Genomic DNA, 12,713 nt, shown 5'->3' on the forward strand with positions numbered 1-12,713 from the left:
GTTAAATTTGAGATGAAACAGCTCCAGTTGCAGAATACACATCAACTCAAACCCTCCATACAAAAACGAAACATCAGGAATTATGTGTTGGAATTATGTGTCAAATAAGCAAAAACCGACTGAAGGTGTTGACTTCTTACCCAATGACTATGAGCTGGCTTCCATTTATCTGATCAGTCCTTGGGTTGGCTAGCCAGTATGGGGCGGACCACTAAAGGTTTTTCAGATGACTTAGAGAGGGTCCAAAAGACATTGCTGTCAGATAATATGTATCCCAACTTCTTCTTTCCCATTACTGAGCAAGAGGCACGATGAAGCCACTGAACTCACTTTTACCAAAGTAGTTAAGGACTGTTTATTACCACTGCATTGCTTTCTGACAGTGGCTCCAACATTTTCTTATCTAAAGTTTTAAAGTATGTAAAATGTATGATATCCATGTTGTATCTTTACGTACATTTTTAAAGTGTGCGACTAGTTGTTTACTTGCATTGACAAATTATTTATTGTTCACATAAATCTTTCCACCTTGGACAGTGCAGCACCTTTTGGGTTTCTTGTTGCGGCCTTAAAATAAAGAATAAAACACAAGCAAACAGTGTTCATATCACTGGTTTCCTTTCTATGTGTGGAATGACGGCACTATGGGGAATGCTCCTGCATGATTTCTGACAGGGAGCGGTGTGTCATTTCCCAGTTAACATCATTTCTGGGAATAAGATTTGAATGAATAAATATAGTTGTATTTACTCAAAGTTTAACCGGCAGGAAACTTCTGGCACAAGAAGTCGTGTGATATGTGTCTATATCAGCATGACAGTGATTGTCTCGATCCTCTCCTCATGCCTCTGACCTAATCACAGCCATGCTGATATAGAGTGTTACGTGTATTATGTGTATTATGTGTGGGAAAATTGTTTGTGTGGGAAAATTGTTTGTGGGGTGCTGTTTTGTTTTCTTCTTTTTGTTTCTCTCTTTCTCTGCCTATCACTCTTTAGGATCGTGCCCATTGGTTAGCCAGGCTTGTAAGTCCTACTTGACTCACCGTGGGATTCACCTCTATCTAGATCGAGGTTCACCCCAATAAAAGCCTTCCTTGACACCGAAACATTAGAAGCATTTCTTCTGCTGGAATTTGTATCTCCACAGTACTTTGTTTGGTGGTTTGAGAATATTCACAATGAGTGTTTAAACGCTGTTGTGAATTTTGTGTTTTGATGACACACGGTTCACGTGCTGGATAACACCCGACCGGAGGGTTCTTGAAGAGGGAAGTATTTCACGTGACTAACATTTGTGCATCATGTAGTTTGGTTGATGTTAAACACATTAGTTAAGGAGCATTTGCCACCCCATGTACTTCTGGTAAGCAGATAGTGTAGGTTTAGTCAGGGCGTTTTAAAGGGCCGCAATCCCAGATAATGCACTTTTAAATGTTTATTTACCAGAAATTGGCTCGCCATCATGTGTGCAGAAACATATGGCCTCATAATGCCATGTTCAACATATTACAATGGAAGATATGTGGTGTATTTTGAGCGGAATCTTCACAGTGACATTCTGGGGATAAGACTGACTATTTTTACTTTGCAGAATTTTGCGGTCCTTGTTTTCATGGTTTCTGTCCGTCCCTCCATAACCCTATACAAAAACAACTTGAGGACATAACAAGAGACACATCACAGTCCTACTCCTGCGATGTTGTTATGTTATGTTTGACTTATTTCAGGATGTTGTAACAGAAGTGTCTTGCCAGTCAAATGTTGAATAAATAAAACTTATTTATTCATTCAAATCTTACTTTCCACAAATGATGTTATCTAGGCAAATGACAAAAGACTCCGTGTCAGAAATCAAATAAGTAATACCAGTACCAGTTTCTGAGGCTGAATGGAAAGGGAAGTGTCATCCAGCTAAACTGAACCACTATGTTTTATTAACAGTCAAAGCAAATCTTTCATCATAGTTCTTGTCAAGTACATGTTTACAATAGAACAGAATAGAACAGTTTTCCTTTTCGTCGCAATTGATGAAACTGATGAGCACTGTTTTCGTCCTAATACAACTCCCAAACCTAGTATACTATTTTATTTTATATTAAAAGTATACTATTTTCTGCAAAAATACGGAAGAGGTATTGAGAATAGAGAAATGTATCTCATATAAAGTGTGTACTGTAATGATACTGTATGCTTACAGTAAGAAGTATAAAGCCCACAAGATGATTCTATAGGATGCACAATTACCTGTGCTCCTATTGATTTGATCATTCAATTCAATTCAAGTTTATCTATATAGCGCTTTTCACAATGAGCATTGTTCCAAAGCAGCATTAGAGGAGCAAATAGGAAAAACACAGAAAGGTAAAACACAGCACATTGCATGGTGTTTATAGAACAAGAAAGATCGTCTGAAAATGCATCTCTTCTGTCAACACCTGACCGATCAGTTCTGACTTCTATTTATTTTCTACTCTGTCAAAAAAAAAACTCTCCAATGTTTTTTGATTGCACTTATGCTTTTTGTTGTCCTTATGCTGTACAAATTGCCTCCCCCATACAAACAGCAGCCATATCACCCTGTGCCTAAGACTGGTTACCCACTGAAGCTAAGCATGGTTGAGTCTGGTCAGTACCTGGATGGGAGACCTCCTAGGAAAACTAGGCTGCTACTGGAGGAGGTGTAAGTGAGACCAGCAGTAGTTGCTCCCGTTGTGGTCTGTGTGGATCACTATACTATCAAAAAGCACAGTCCTGACTCTCTGTGGTCATTTGAAATCCCAGAATGTCCTTTGAAATAGAGTTGTGGTGTAACCCTGGCATCCTGACCAAATTTGCCCTACCTGCATCAGTCCATCATCACGGCCTCCTAGTCATCCCTATGTACTGATTGGCTTCTTCAGTCCTTCTCCTCTACACCAATAAGCTGGTGTGTTGTGGGCATATCTGGCGCAATTTGGCTGCCATCGATTCATCCAGGTGAATGACAAACATTGGTGGTGGTTGAAGAGATTCCACTCTTTAAATTTAAAGTGCTAAATATAGATTAATAAACATGAATCAATTGACAAATGAAATATCCAATAAGTGAAACTTTTTATTGTTTTATTGTGTATTTTTATATTGACTATACATAAAAAGCAGTCAATGTATGTAATTTAATTTGACATTCAATCTGCTCTCATCTGCCATGATCTCTGCATGTAGATGCTTTGAATGCGGTATCGGGAATGAATGCATCAAATTGTGAAAAAGACCCATTCATTATTTCACAAACACTGCAGATTTTTTGTTAAACCCTGCTTTACACACATGCGTGTGATCTTTATGAACAGTTCATGTGAATTTAACGAAGGCTGGTACTATACTGCACAGGACAGTGGTCCTCCAGAAGTGATGTTTGATAGATCTGCATGATAACATACATCCATACATATTGTAATTAGTTTTAGAATGAACAAGAACCGTAATTAACAGTTTATAAATCAAATTATTCCAAATATATATATTTTTATTTATCAGGCCATTTATACATATTTTGATATCCACAGTTTGTATGAATTGTAGGCTCTGTGGCTTTAGGGAATGCCCTCTTAATAGAAGTATGATCATTAATATTTTATTTATTTAATATTTTTCAGATTAAAAATCATTTTTATGAATTTCATAAGTTAAAATTTCGACTTAGTTTCTCATTATTTTGAGATACTTAAGTCCTTGATAAGAGTTACTTATTCAAAAATTCCCAACAATTCCCAACCCTGGCGGAAACGGGCTTCCATATTTATCTGAAGGCTAAACTCAAGAACCTATTATATGTTTAACGTGAAAGTTTTGTAGATATACTGTTTAGTGCACCAATTAATTTCAGTAACACAATGAGACTTTTTCTTTGAAGTGGAATGAATTTAGAATTGGTGTGTATTTCTAGTTAAAAAAGTTGTTACACAGGAGCTGTTTTATTTATCCCACATCACTGGAGTTAAGTTCATGGACTAATGATGACGTGGGATGCTTCTGTGATGATACCTGGGCATTATGTTAACTGTTTTGAGAAAGTGCGAGTACATTTTGTTTAGCAATTTAGAAAAACTGTAAGTCATTTGGTAATGTTTGTTTCTGGATCTTGTGACTATTTATCTATGATTTCGTGTATGGGAACATAGGCCCTGGCCCAAATGGCACACTCTGGTCTTGTGGACCTGCTCTGGGTCCACTTGGTGACGTCAGAAAGTGCAGACCTATAGGCACAAGGGTTCATGGGAGCGCATTTTTGGGACAGACTTGAGGTTCTCATCCCGGAAAGAGGATCTGTGCTTTCTAGTCGCTCTCGCGGTACTCTGATGACATTCACTATTGGTCTGCGCTGTTGTCCCATTTGTTGTTTTTTGGGACAGGACATTCAGGTTTTCATAGTTCAGTATTTCATATGGTGATCGTGCCACCTGAGCATTAAGCAGGAGATGTTTGTAATGAAACTGCTAATGCATATCTATTTATTTACAATGTGTGCATAATGTGTTCTTAATATGCACCTACGGTGTTACTTAACATTTCTGTGTAATACAGAAGCTGTGTTGTTCTGCTTTACAGAGACCATTAAATATAAATCTACAACAAACCTTCAGGAGCTTATTCCCTTAAGTTGGAAAACGGATTGCATTAAACATTTTTATACTTTAATAGTTAGTAGAAATAAATAAGCAATAATGTGAAAAGAAACAATTAAAATTTTGAGTTTTATAGAATCATTAATTGAAAAAATCATGTTTATGTTTGTCTGACATCCACTACGCTCCTCCAATCCGTTCTCTGATTGGTTGTTTGCAAGGATTCCCGGGTAGGTAACTAGTGTCTGTTTCAAAGCAGGCTTCGCAAGAGACCACATCTAGAGCACAAAGGCGGCGCTCGTGAGCACACCTCTGAGCCCAGAAAAGACAATCCGGACGCTCTACAGACTCGTGGGCCATTTGAGACAGGGCCATGGTAAACATCGATGCTCTATAACTTTTGCTTGGCATTGTGGGAATTTTTAGGGAATGAATGTTACCAGTTTAGGATTTCAAGAATGAGACAGCCCTTAAAGGAGCGATTAAATGCAATTTCATGTCTTGAAATATAGTCAGTCATAACATTTAAAGTTTTGCAAAAAATGATTTACTCTAACTGAAAGAGAAGTTGATCCAGATCTGAAATTTCAAGATCTGATATTCCCAGATAACAACCACTCAAAATAATAACACAGGGTTACAGGCACGGTTTAATTCTATACAAAAATGTAATATAAATATGCCTTTTAATAAAATACAGGACATTATATTTATGAATATAAAATTCAAGTTGCCTGTTTCTGGTATTTGAAGCGTTGTTAATAACACTGTCACACTGCTGGGGTTACTCTTGTGATAACAATCTGTACATAATCCCTTATGTGTTTTGGAAATGCTTTATTAACATTAAACTGCATGTTGACACATACTGTAAAGTTTGACAGAGAAAGCTGATGTTCATGTATGATGTGGATGACTTTAAATTATACTGTAAATTTTCTGTTATTTCGGTTTGATTTGGATCTGTAAATCAACAAAAACAGATCTGGAAGCGTTTTATTGCAGTGCACACCCTTAAATGTTTGTCTACCAATCAAAATGAAGCATTCAACAGCTCTATATGAGCTCTATATGAGCCTAATTTGTTACAATTATGTCTCCATCATAATGTGTTGGCCACTTCTGGTCACACGCCAGAACAATATAACGACCATAAGTAGACTTTTTACCTTTGTATTCACACTTTGGATATCTCTCACCACTTTGTAACTTACATGTAACCACAGTAAAAGGTTGGTTGCTAACATACATGCGTGCGCTACCTTTATAACTTTTTCCAGCACCATTACAAACTTTTCTAAGCTCTTGTTTTGATGCTGTTATGAAGGTGTTGACTTTTTTGCAGTCGTTGTTAGTTTGGCCTTCAGTGATGTGTCTTTTACTCATCTCACTGTTACATCTCGCCTCATTCATGTCTACATATACATGCTGTCTGAGAAATTTGTCATAGCCTGGCTTTACATCAGCTGGTACATCATCAGCTTTAACATCAATGGAACACAAACTCAGCAGAAGAATCACAGCAGACAGATGGACCTCCATGACCTGCTGAATAATATACTGTATACATAAGCAACATCGACTGCCATTTGAGAAAATCAATCAGTTTATGTGATAAACTAAACAAATATGATGCGGAAAAAAAGGACAGAATACAGACCTCGATGTTTAAGAGAGTGAAGTATTGTGTTCTAGAATCTAGAGTGTTCTAGAGTTGTTTATTGTCTGCAGACTGTGAAAGATATAAGAGTGTTTTATGAATATCTGACATAATGGTACCTTTAGGTAATTGTGTTAATAATTCATTCGTTTAGCAAGTATTTAAAAAAAGCGTTTATTGTATCCACTTGACACACCCAAACTCTTTACATCGTGAACATCAAATATGTCACATTTTCACATTACATACAGTATGACAGAGAAATAAAGTACAGAATTTCTCATTGAGCTTCAGTGTAAAGTACAGCATTACTCACTTTGCAGGGCGTCTGTCGTCTTCAAAATAAACCCGTGGCCTGAACCTCAAAGTGTTTATATTTGTGTCACCTTTGGACTATTTATGCTTGTGTTTGTGCAAATGACACTCTGACGCTTTCCGCCAACAGCCAATCAGGTGAAACATCAAGAGCCAGAAGTCATTTCATGGTCAGATCCACACATGTGAAAGCACATGATAATTGAGAAATAGCTGATAACAATCTCAATCATTCCGTTACATGATCGGCCAAATGCTGAATATCGTGTAGATAAAAGTGGAACTGCATTTTTTGTCTGTCGTTTTGTTTTCATGTATTTTTTTACTGACAGCAATTCCATATTGCTAATAACACCTTAACAGCAACAATTCTGTCACTTACCTTTATTGTAAAAAAAGAATGATTCCTGCACTATGTTGTTACCTTAAAATGCGTTGAAGGATATCCAGTAAAGACTTGTTGGCCAGTTATGATAAATGAAGGGCTCAGAGATATAACTGTGTTAACCAAAAAAAGTATATGTAACTTATTTTCATTAAATTTGTTAACTTTAGTTAGTTTAAATAAGCAGTGACAACTTTTTTATTAAAGGAGGTTCAACTGTGCTTCATTCATTCTGACTTCTTTACAAATTTGAATGTGACTACTTTCATGCTTAACATGTTCAACTTGTCAATAAACGAGTTAGATGTGTGGCGTAGTATTTGTATGCTCAATATACTCCCCAAGGTTCGTATAGGTTTCAGAAAGTTTGTAGGTTACGTAACAACTTTTCTTAGTCCCTTATGGACTGGCCAAGCATGTCTCCAGACGTAAACCCTATTGAGAACATGTGGGACATCCTCAAACGCGAGGTGGAGGAGCGTAAGGTCTCTGACATCCACCAGCTCTGTGATGTCGTCATGGAGGAGGACTCCAGTGGCCACCTGTGAAGCTCCTGTGGACTCTATACCCAAGAGGGTTAATGCAGTGCTGGGAAATAACGGTGGCCACACAAAATATTGACACTTTGGCCCCAATCTGGACAGTTTCACTTAGGGGTGAACTCACTTTTGTTGCCAGTGGTTTAGACATTAATAGCTGTGTGTTGAGGTATTTTGAGGGAAAAGCAAATGTACACTGTTATACAAGCTGTACACTCACTAATTTACATTGTAGCAAAGTGTCATTTCTTCAGTGTTATCACAGGAAAAGATACGATAAAATATTTACTCAAATCTGAGTGGTGTACTCACTTCTGTGTGATACTGTGAGATATCAATGTAAATGAACTGTATGGGCGATTCCAACGTTATGGACGTGACATTTTGAGTTATGGACGTGACATAAGATGCTCAGAGAATGAATTTGTTACGATTATATTGAACCATCTGTTATATTTTATATTGTATGAGTCTAAACATCCAAAAAGTCAGTCTATGAAAAAAAATTATATGAAAAAAGGGAAATAAACATGCGAAATAGTGGCGAAATAGGACACGTTTTTTAGGAGACGACAAACTCTGTAGGATTTCTGTAAAATAAGATGTACAATCCAAAAGCAATACTTTTTACCCTTGACCCAGTTACATTTACAAAAAATAACAGCCTCATGCAAAGCATTCTGGGAACCAGAAATTATTTTTCCGTTCCCAGAATGCTTTGCATGAGGCTGTTATTTTATAGATAAAGAATACAACTTGTTAATGTTTAATGTTAAGTGTTCTTTGAACAAACTGTTGCCGGTAAATGACATAAGTTTAAATCAATAGTAAGTTGGCAAACTGCTGCCAGTATGACTGTTGTTTCTACAGAAATGTTTAACAGTTTACTCACTTTGAGAAATTATCATGAAATCTAATTTAGGATGGTTTCTGCATAACATTTATGAATGAGGCCTGAATAGACTGAAAGTATACTTTCCTACTGTAAGTTTAAAAAAGCATACTAATAGCACACTTGAATAAACTTATATTTGATCATGTAAACATACATGATCAAATATAGGGCACATTTCTCAATACTTTGTTGTCTATTGCAAAACCCTTGGCACAGTGAGCACAATGTTAGCTAAACTGTGACTTATATATATCATTGCTCTGGAACAACATGCATTCAATCACAACTTCTTTCAAAGTCCATGATTACTTTTCTCATTTCGCCACAACAGCCAAAACTCTTTGTACCTACAGGCTCGGCATAGGCTACTCTTTCCAAAATGGTTAAGTTGAGTTCAAAACATTAACATGCTTTTTTTTTACAATTGCTTACATCCATTAGTCTTATCTGTAGTCACATTTTCAAACTCTAAACTCGAGTAGCACAACATCCATCTGTTGTGATCATACCATTAACACAGTTCATGTTGTTTTCACACAATACTTTCACAAGCTCAGTTATATACAGTCAATCAGCCTTTTTCTCACACGCTCAAATATTCTTTACATACAAGCTTAAGCAACACCAACACCATGTATCTGTCTTGTGTTATTTACAAATGCTTGCACACCGCATGACCTCTACTTCTGCATAAACAGCAGCTTACGGTTGCTGATAAGAATTTTATAATACTCAAGTGATAATTGAGAAATAGCAGATTCTTAACTCAATTTGAGGCGTGTTGAAGTCATTCTGTTAAATGATCATGATCCTCCAATTGCTGAATATCATATAGATTACAGTGGAACTGCATTTCTCATCTGTCATTTTGTTTTCTTTTTGCTAACTTTTTTTCTCACTGAGAGAAATTCTACATTGTTTATAAAGTCTTTCTTGCAGCAATTGTGTTACTTGCATTTTCTGTTCTGTAAAGGAAAGATTATAACTTCACTATGGCTTTTGCATTGTACAGTCGTGACCAAAAGTTTTGAGAATTACATAAATATTAGTTTTCAAAAAGTTTGCTGCTAAACTGCTTTTAGATCTTTGTTTCAGTTGTTTCTGTGATGTACTGAAATATGATTACAAGGACTTCATACGTTTCAAAGGCTTTTATCGACAATTACATGACATTTATCCAAAGAGTCAGTATTTGCAGTGTTGGCGCTTCTTTTTCAGGACCTCTGCAATTCGACTGGGCATGCTCTCAATCAACTTCTGGGCCAAATCCTGACTGATAGCAACCCATTCTTTCATAATAACTTCTTGGAGTTTGTCAGAATTACTGGGTTTTGTTTGTCCACCCGGCTCTTGAGGATTGACCACAAGTTCTCAATGGGATTAAGATCTGGGGAGTTTCCAGGCCATGGACCCAAAATTTCAACATTCTGGTCCCCGAGCCACTTAGTTATCACTTTTGCCTCATGGCACGGTGCTCCATCGTGCTGGAAAATGCATTGTTCTTCACCAAACTGTTGTTGGATTGTCGGAAGAAGTCGCTGTTGGAGGGTGTTTTGGTAGCATTCTTTATTCATGGCTGTGTTTTTGGGCAGAATTGTGAGTGAGCCCACTCCCTTTGATGAGAGGCACCACCCCACACATGAATGGTGTAAGGATGCTTTACTGTTGACATGACACAGGACTGATGGTAGCACTCACCTTTTCTTCTCCGGACAAGCCTTTTTCCAGATGCCCCAAACAATCGGAAAGGGGCTTCATCAGAGAATATGACTTTGCCCCAGTCCTCAGCAGTCCATTCACTTTACTTTCTGCAGAAGATCAATCTGTCCCTGATGTTTTTTTTGGAGAGAAGTGGCTTCTTTGCTGCCCTTCTTGACACCAGGCCATCTTCCAAAAGTCTTCTTCTCACTGTGCGTGCAGATGCGCTCACACCTGCCTGCTGCCATAACTGAGCAAGCTCTACACTGGTGGCACTCCGATCCTGCAGCTGAATCCTCTTTAGGAGACGATCCTGGCGCTTGCTGGACTTTCTTGGATGCCCTGAAGCCTTCTTTACAAGAATTGAACCTCTTTCCTTGAAGTTCTTGATGAACCTATAAATTGTTGATTTAGGTGCAATCTTAGTAGCCACAATATCCTTGCCTGTGAAGCCATTTTATGCACGCAATGATGGCTGCACGCGTTTCTTTGCAGGTCACCATGGTTAACAATGGAAGAACAATGATTTCAAGCATCACCCTCCTTTTAACATGTCAAGTCTGCCATTCTAACCCAATCAGCCTGACATAATGATCTCCAGCCTTGTGCTTGTCAACATTCTCACCTGAGTTAACAAGATGATCACTGAAATGATCTCAGCAGGTCCTTTAATGACAGCAATGAAATGCAGTGGAAAGGGTTTTTGGGATTAAGTTAATTTTCATGGCAAAGAAGGACTATGCAATTCATCTGATCACTCTTCATAACATTCTGGAGTATATGCAAATTGCTATTATAAAAATTTAAGCAGCAACTTTTCCAATTTCCAATATTTATGTAATTCTCAGAACTTTTGGCCACGACTGTATGTTCTATCCCCCGTTTTCTTCACAAGTTTGCTATATTCAATCATCTTCTGTTAAATCAGACCCTCACACTAAAAAAATTAATATAATTATACTGTATATACTCTTCAACTTGACTGTCTAGAAAAATGACAGTCCAGGGTGCGTATGTGGGTAGTGAGTAAACTATACCACAATTTTCTATTTCATTTGTTTTTTATATTTCAGTAAATAATATTTTAGTAATATCTACAGTAGGTAAATGCCAAGTACTTGTTACTCCAACAGAGTGTTGATTATGTTACTCCATTACATATTCAACACATTACCTAAATATTTCTCTCTCAAAAGGGTACTTGTTACCACTTATTTCAAAATCCCATATGAACATCAACCAGTTAATTTACTTTTTGTTAAGAAAATGCAATTAAACCTAAAGCTCATTCAAAGCATATTTATGTCAATGTTTATAATTGTTCCATGTCATACATTGTTTTTTTGTGCTCTAGTAATTCAATCATTGGTTTCATGAAGAAACGTAGGTCTATTAATGGTGATGATAAGGGACACATTACATACAACACAGTACATGAAATCACAATTGGTCAAAAACATGCATGGTAGAAATTTGAGCTCTCGAAAAAGCTTGTTTATTATTTATAAAAATGAGTGTTTTTGGACTACAAGCTGTAAAACTAAAACAATATTTATTGCATAAACTCCTAAACCTACTAAAGTTATTGAGTTTACATTTAGGCACTTGGCAGACGCTTTTATCCAAAACGACTTACATTGCTTTATCCTATACATTTATACATAGGAATTTGCAATCCCCTGGGATCGAACCCAGAACCACTGAGCTACAGGAAAGCTGAGTTAACACCAGTGAGTGCTTCTTTACTTTTGTTTAATTCATCTCAACGACATTGGGCAGTAGGAATATAAGCCTCCTGTCACTAGACTAGCTCTAGAAAGATAAAGACTGGTCCTACATCATACAGTATGAGACAATGACAGACAGCCGTTGGCAGGGTCTAGCGGTCAAAGACAGCCTGTAAATATTTTCTGGCAGTGTCAGAAATTTGGCTTTATTTTACAACCAACCTAAAATTAAACACAAAATGACGAATTGATCAACACTACTTTACAATAAAAGTTCAACTCCATGGAGGTGAAAAAATAACAAAGATAATACTATAATACTATCGCTCTCTTCAGCTGCCACATCTTCTATTTTTCCATCACACTTGAAAAGCACAACTGTCAAAGTGTGATTCGTGTTGCTGTGTTTGTTTAAAATTTGCGCACGCTTGATCCACCATCAACTTGCACCACAGCCTAAGATTCAGGTCTTGTCAACGTACAGTCTACATGGCATGTCTTTCCCAAGTTTATAAGATCCAAGTCAAGAGCATTGTGTTAACAACGCAAGGTTGTGGGTTAGATTCCAGGGGTTTGCAAATACCTATGTAAAATGTATAGGATAAAGCAATGTAAGTCGCTTTGGAATAAAGCATCTGCCAAAATGTAGATGTAAATATTATAAGATTGCTGAAATCAAATCGCACAACCTGTAGCAGGCTTAAAACCTTTTCTTTGAATGTCACATTGAACTAAGGTCCTGACTCACCAAGGTCCTGACTCTCTGTGGTCATTTAAAATCTTAGAATGTCCTTTTAAAAAGAGTTGGGGTGTTACCCTGGCCAAATTTGCCCAGTCACCTCAGTCCATCATCATGGCCTCCTAGTTCATGTACTTCTTCAGTCC

This window comes from Triplophysa dalaica, chromosome 15, assembly GCF_015846415.1.
Source record: "Triplophysa dalaica isolate WHDGS20190420 chromosome 15, ASM1584641v1, whole genome shotgun sequence".
Classification (NCBI taxonomy): domain Eukaryota; kingdom Metazoa; phylum Chordata; class Actinopteri; order Cypriniformes; family Nemacheilidae; genus Triplophysa; species Triplophysa dalaica.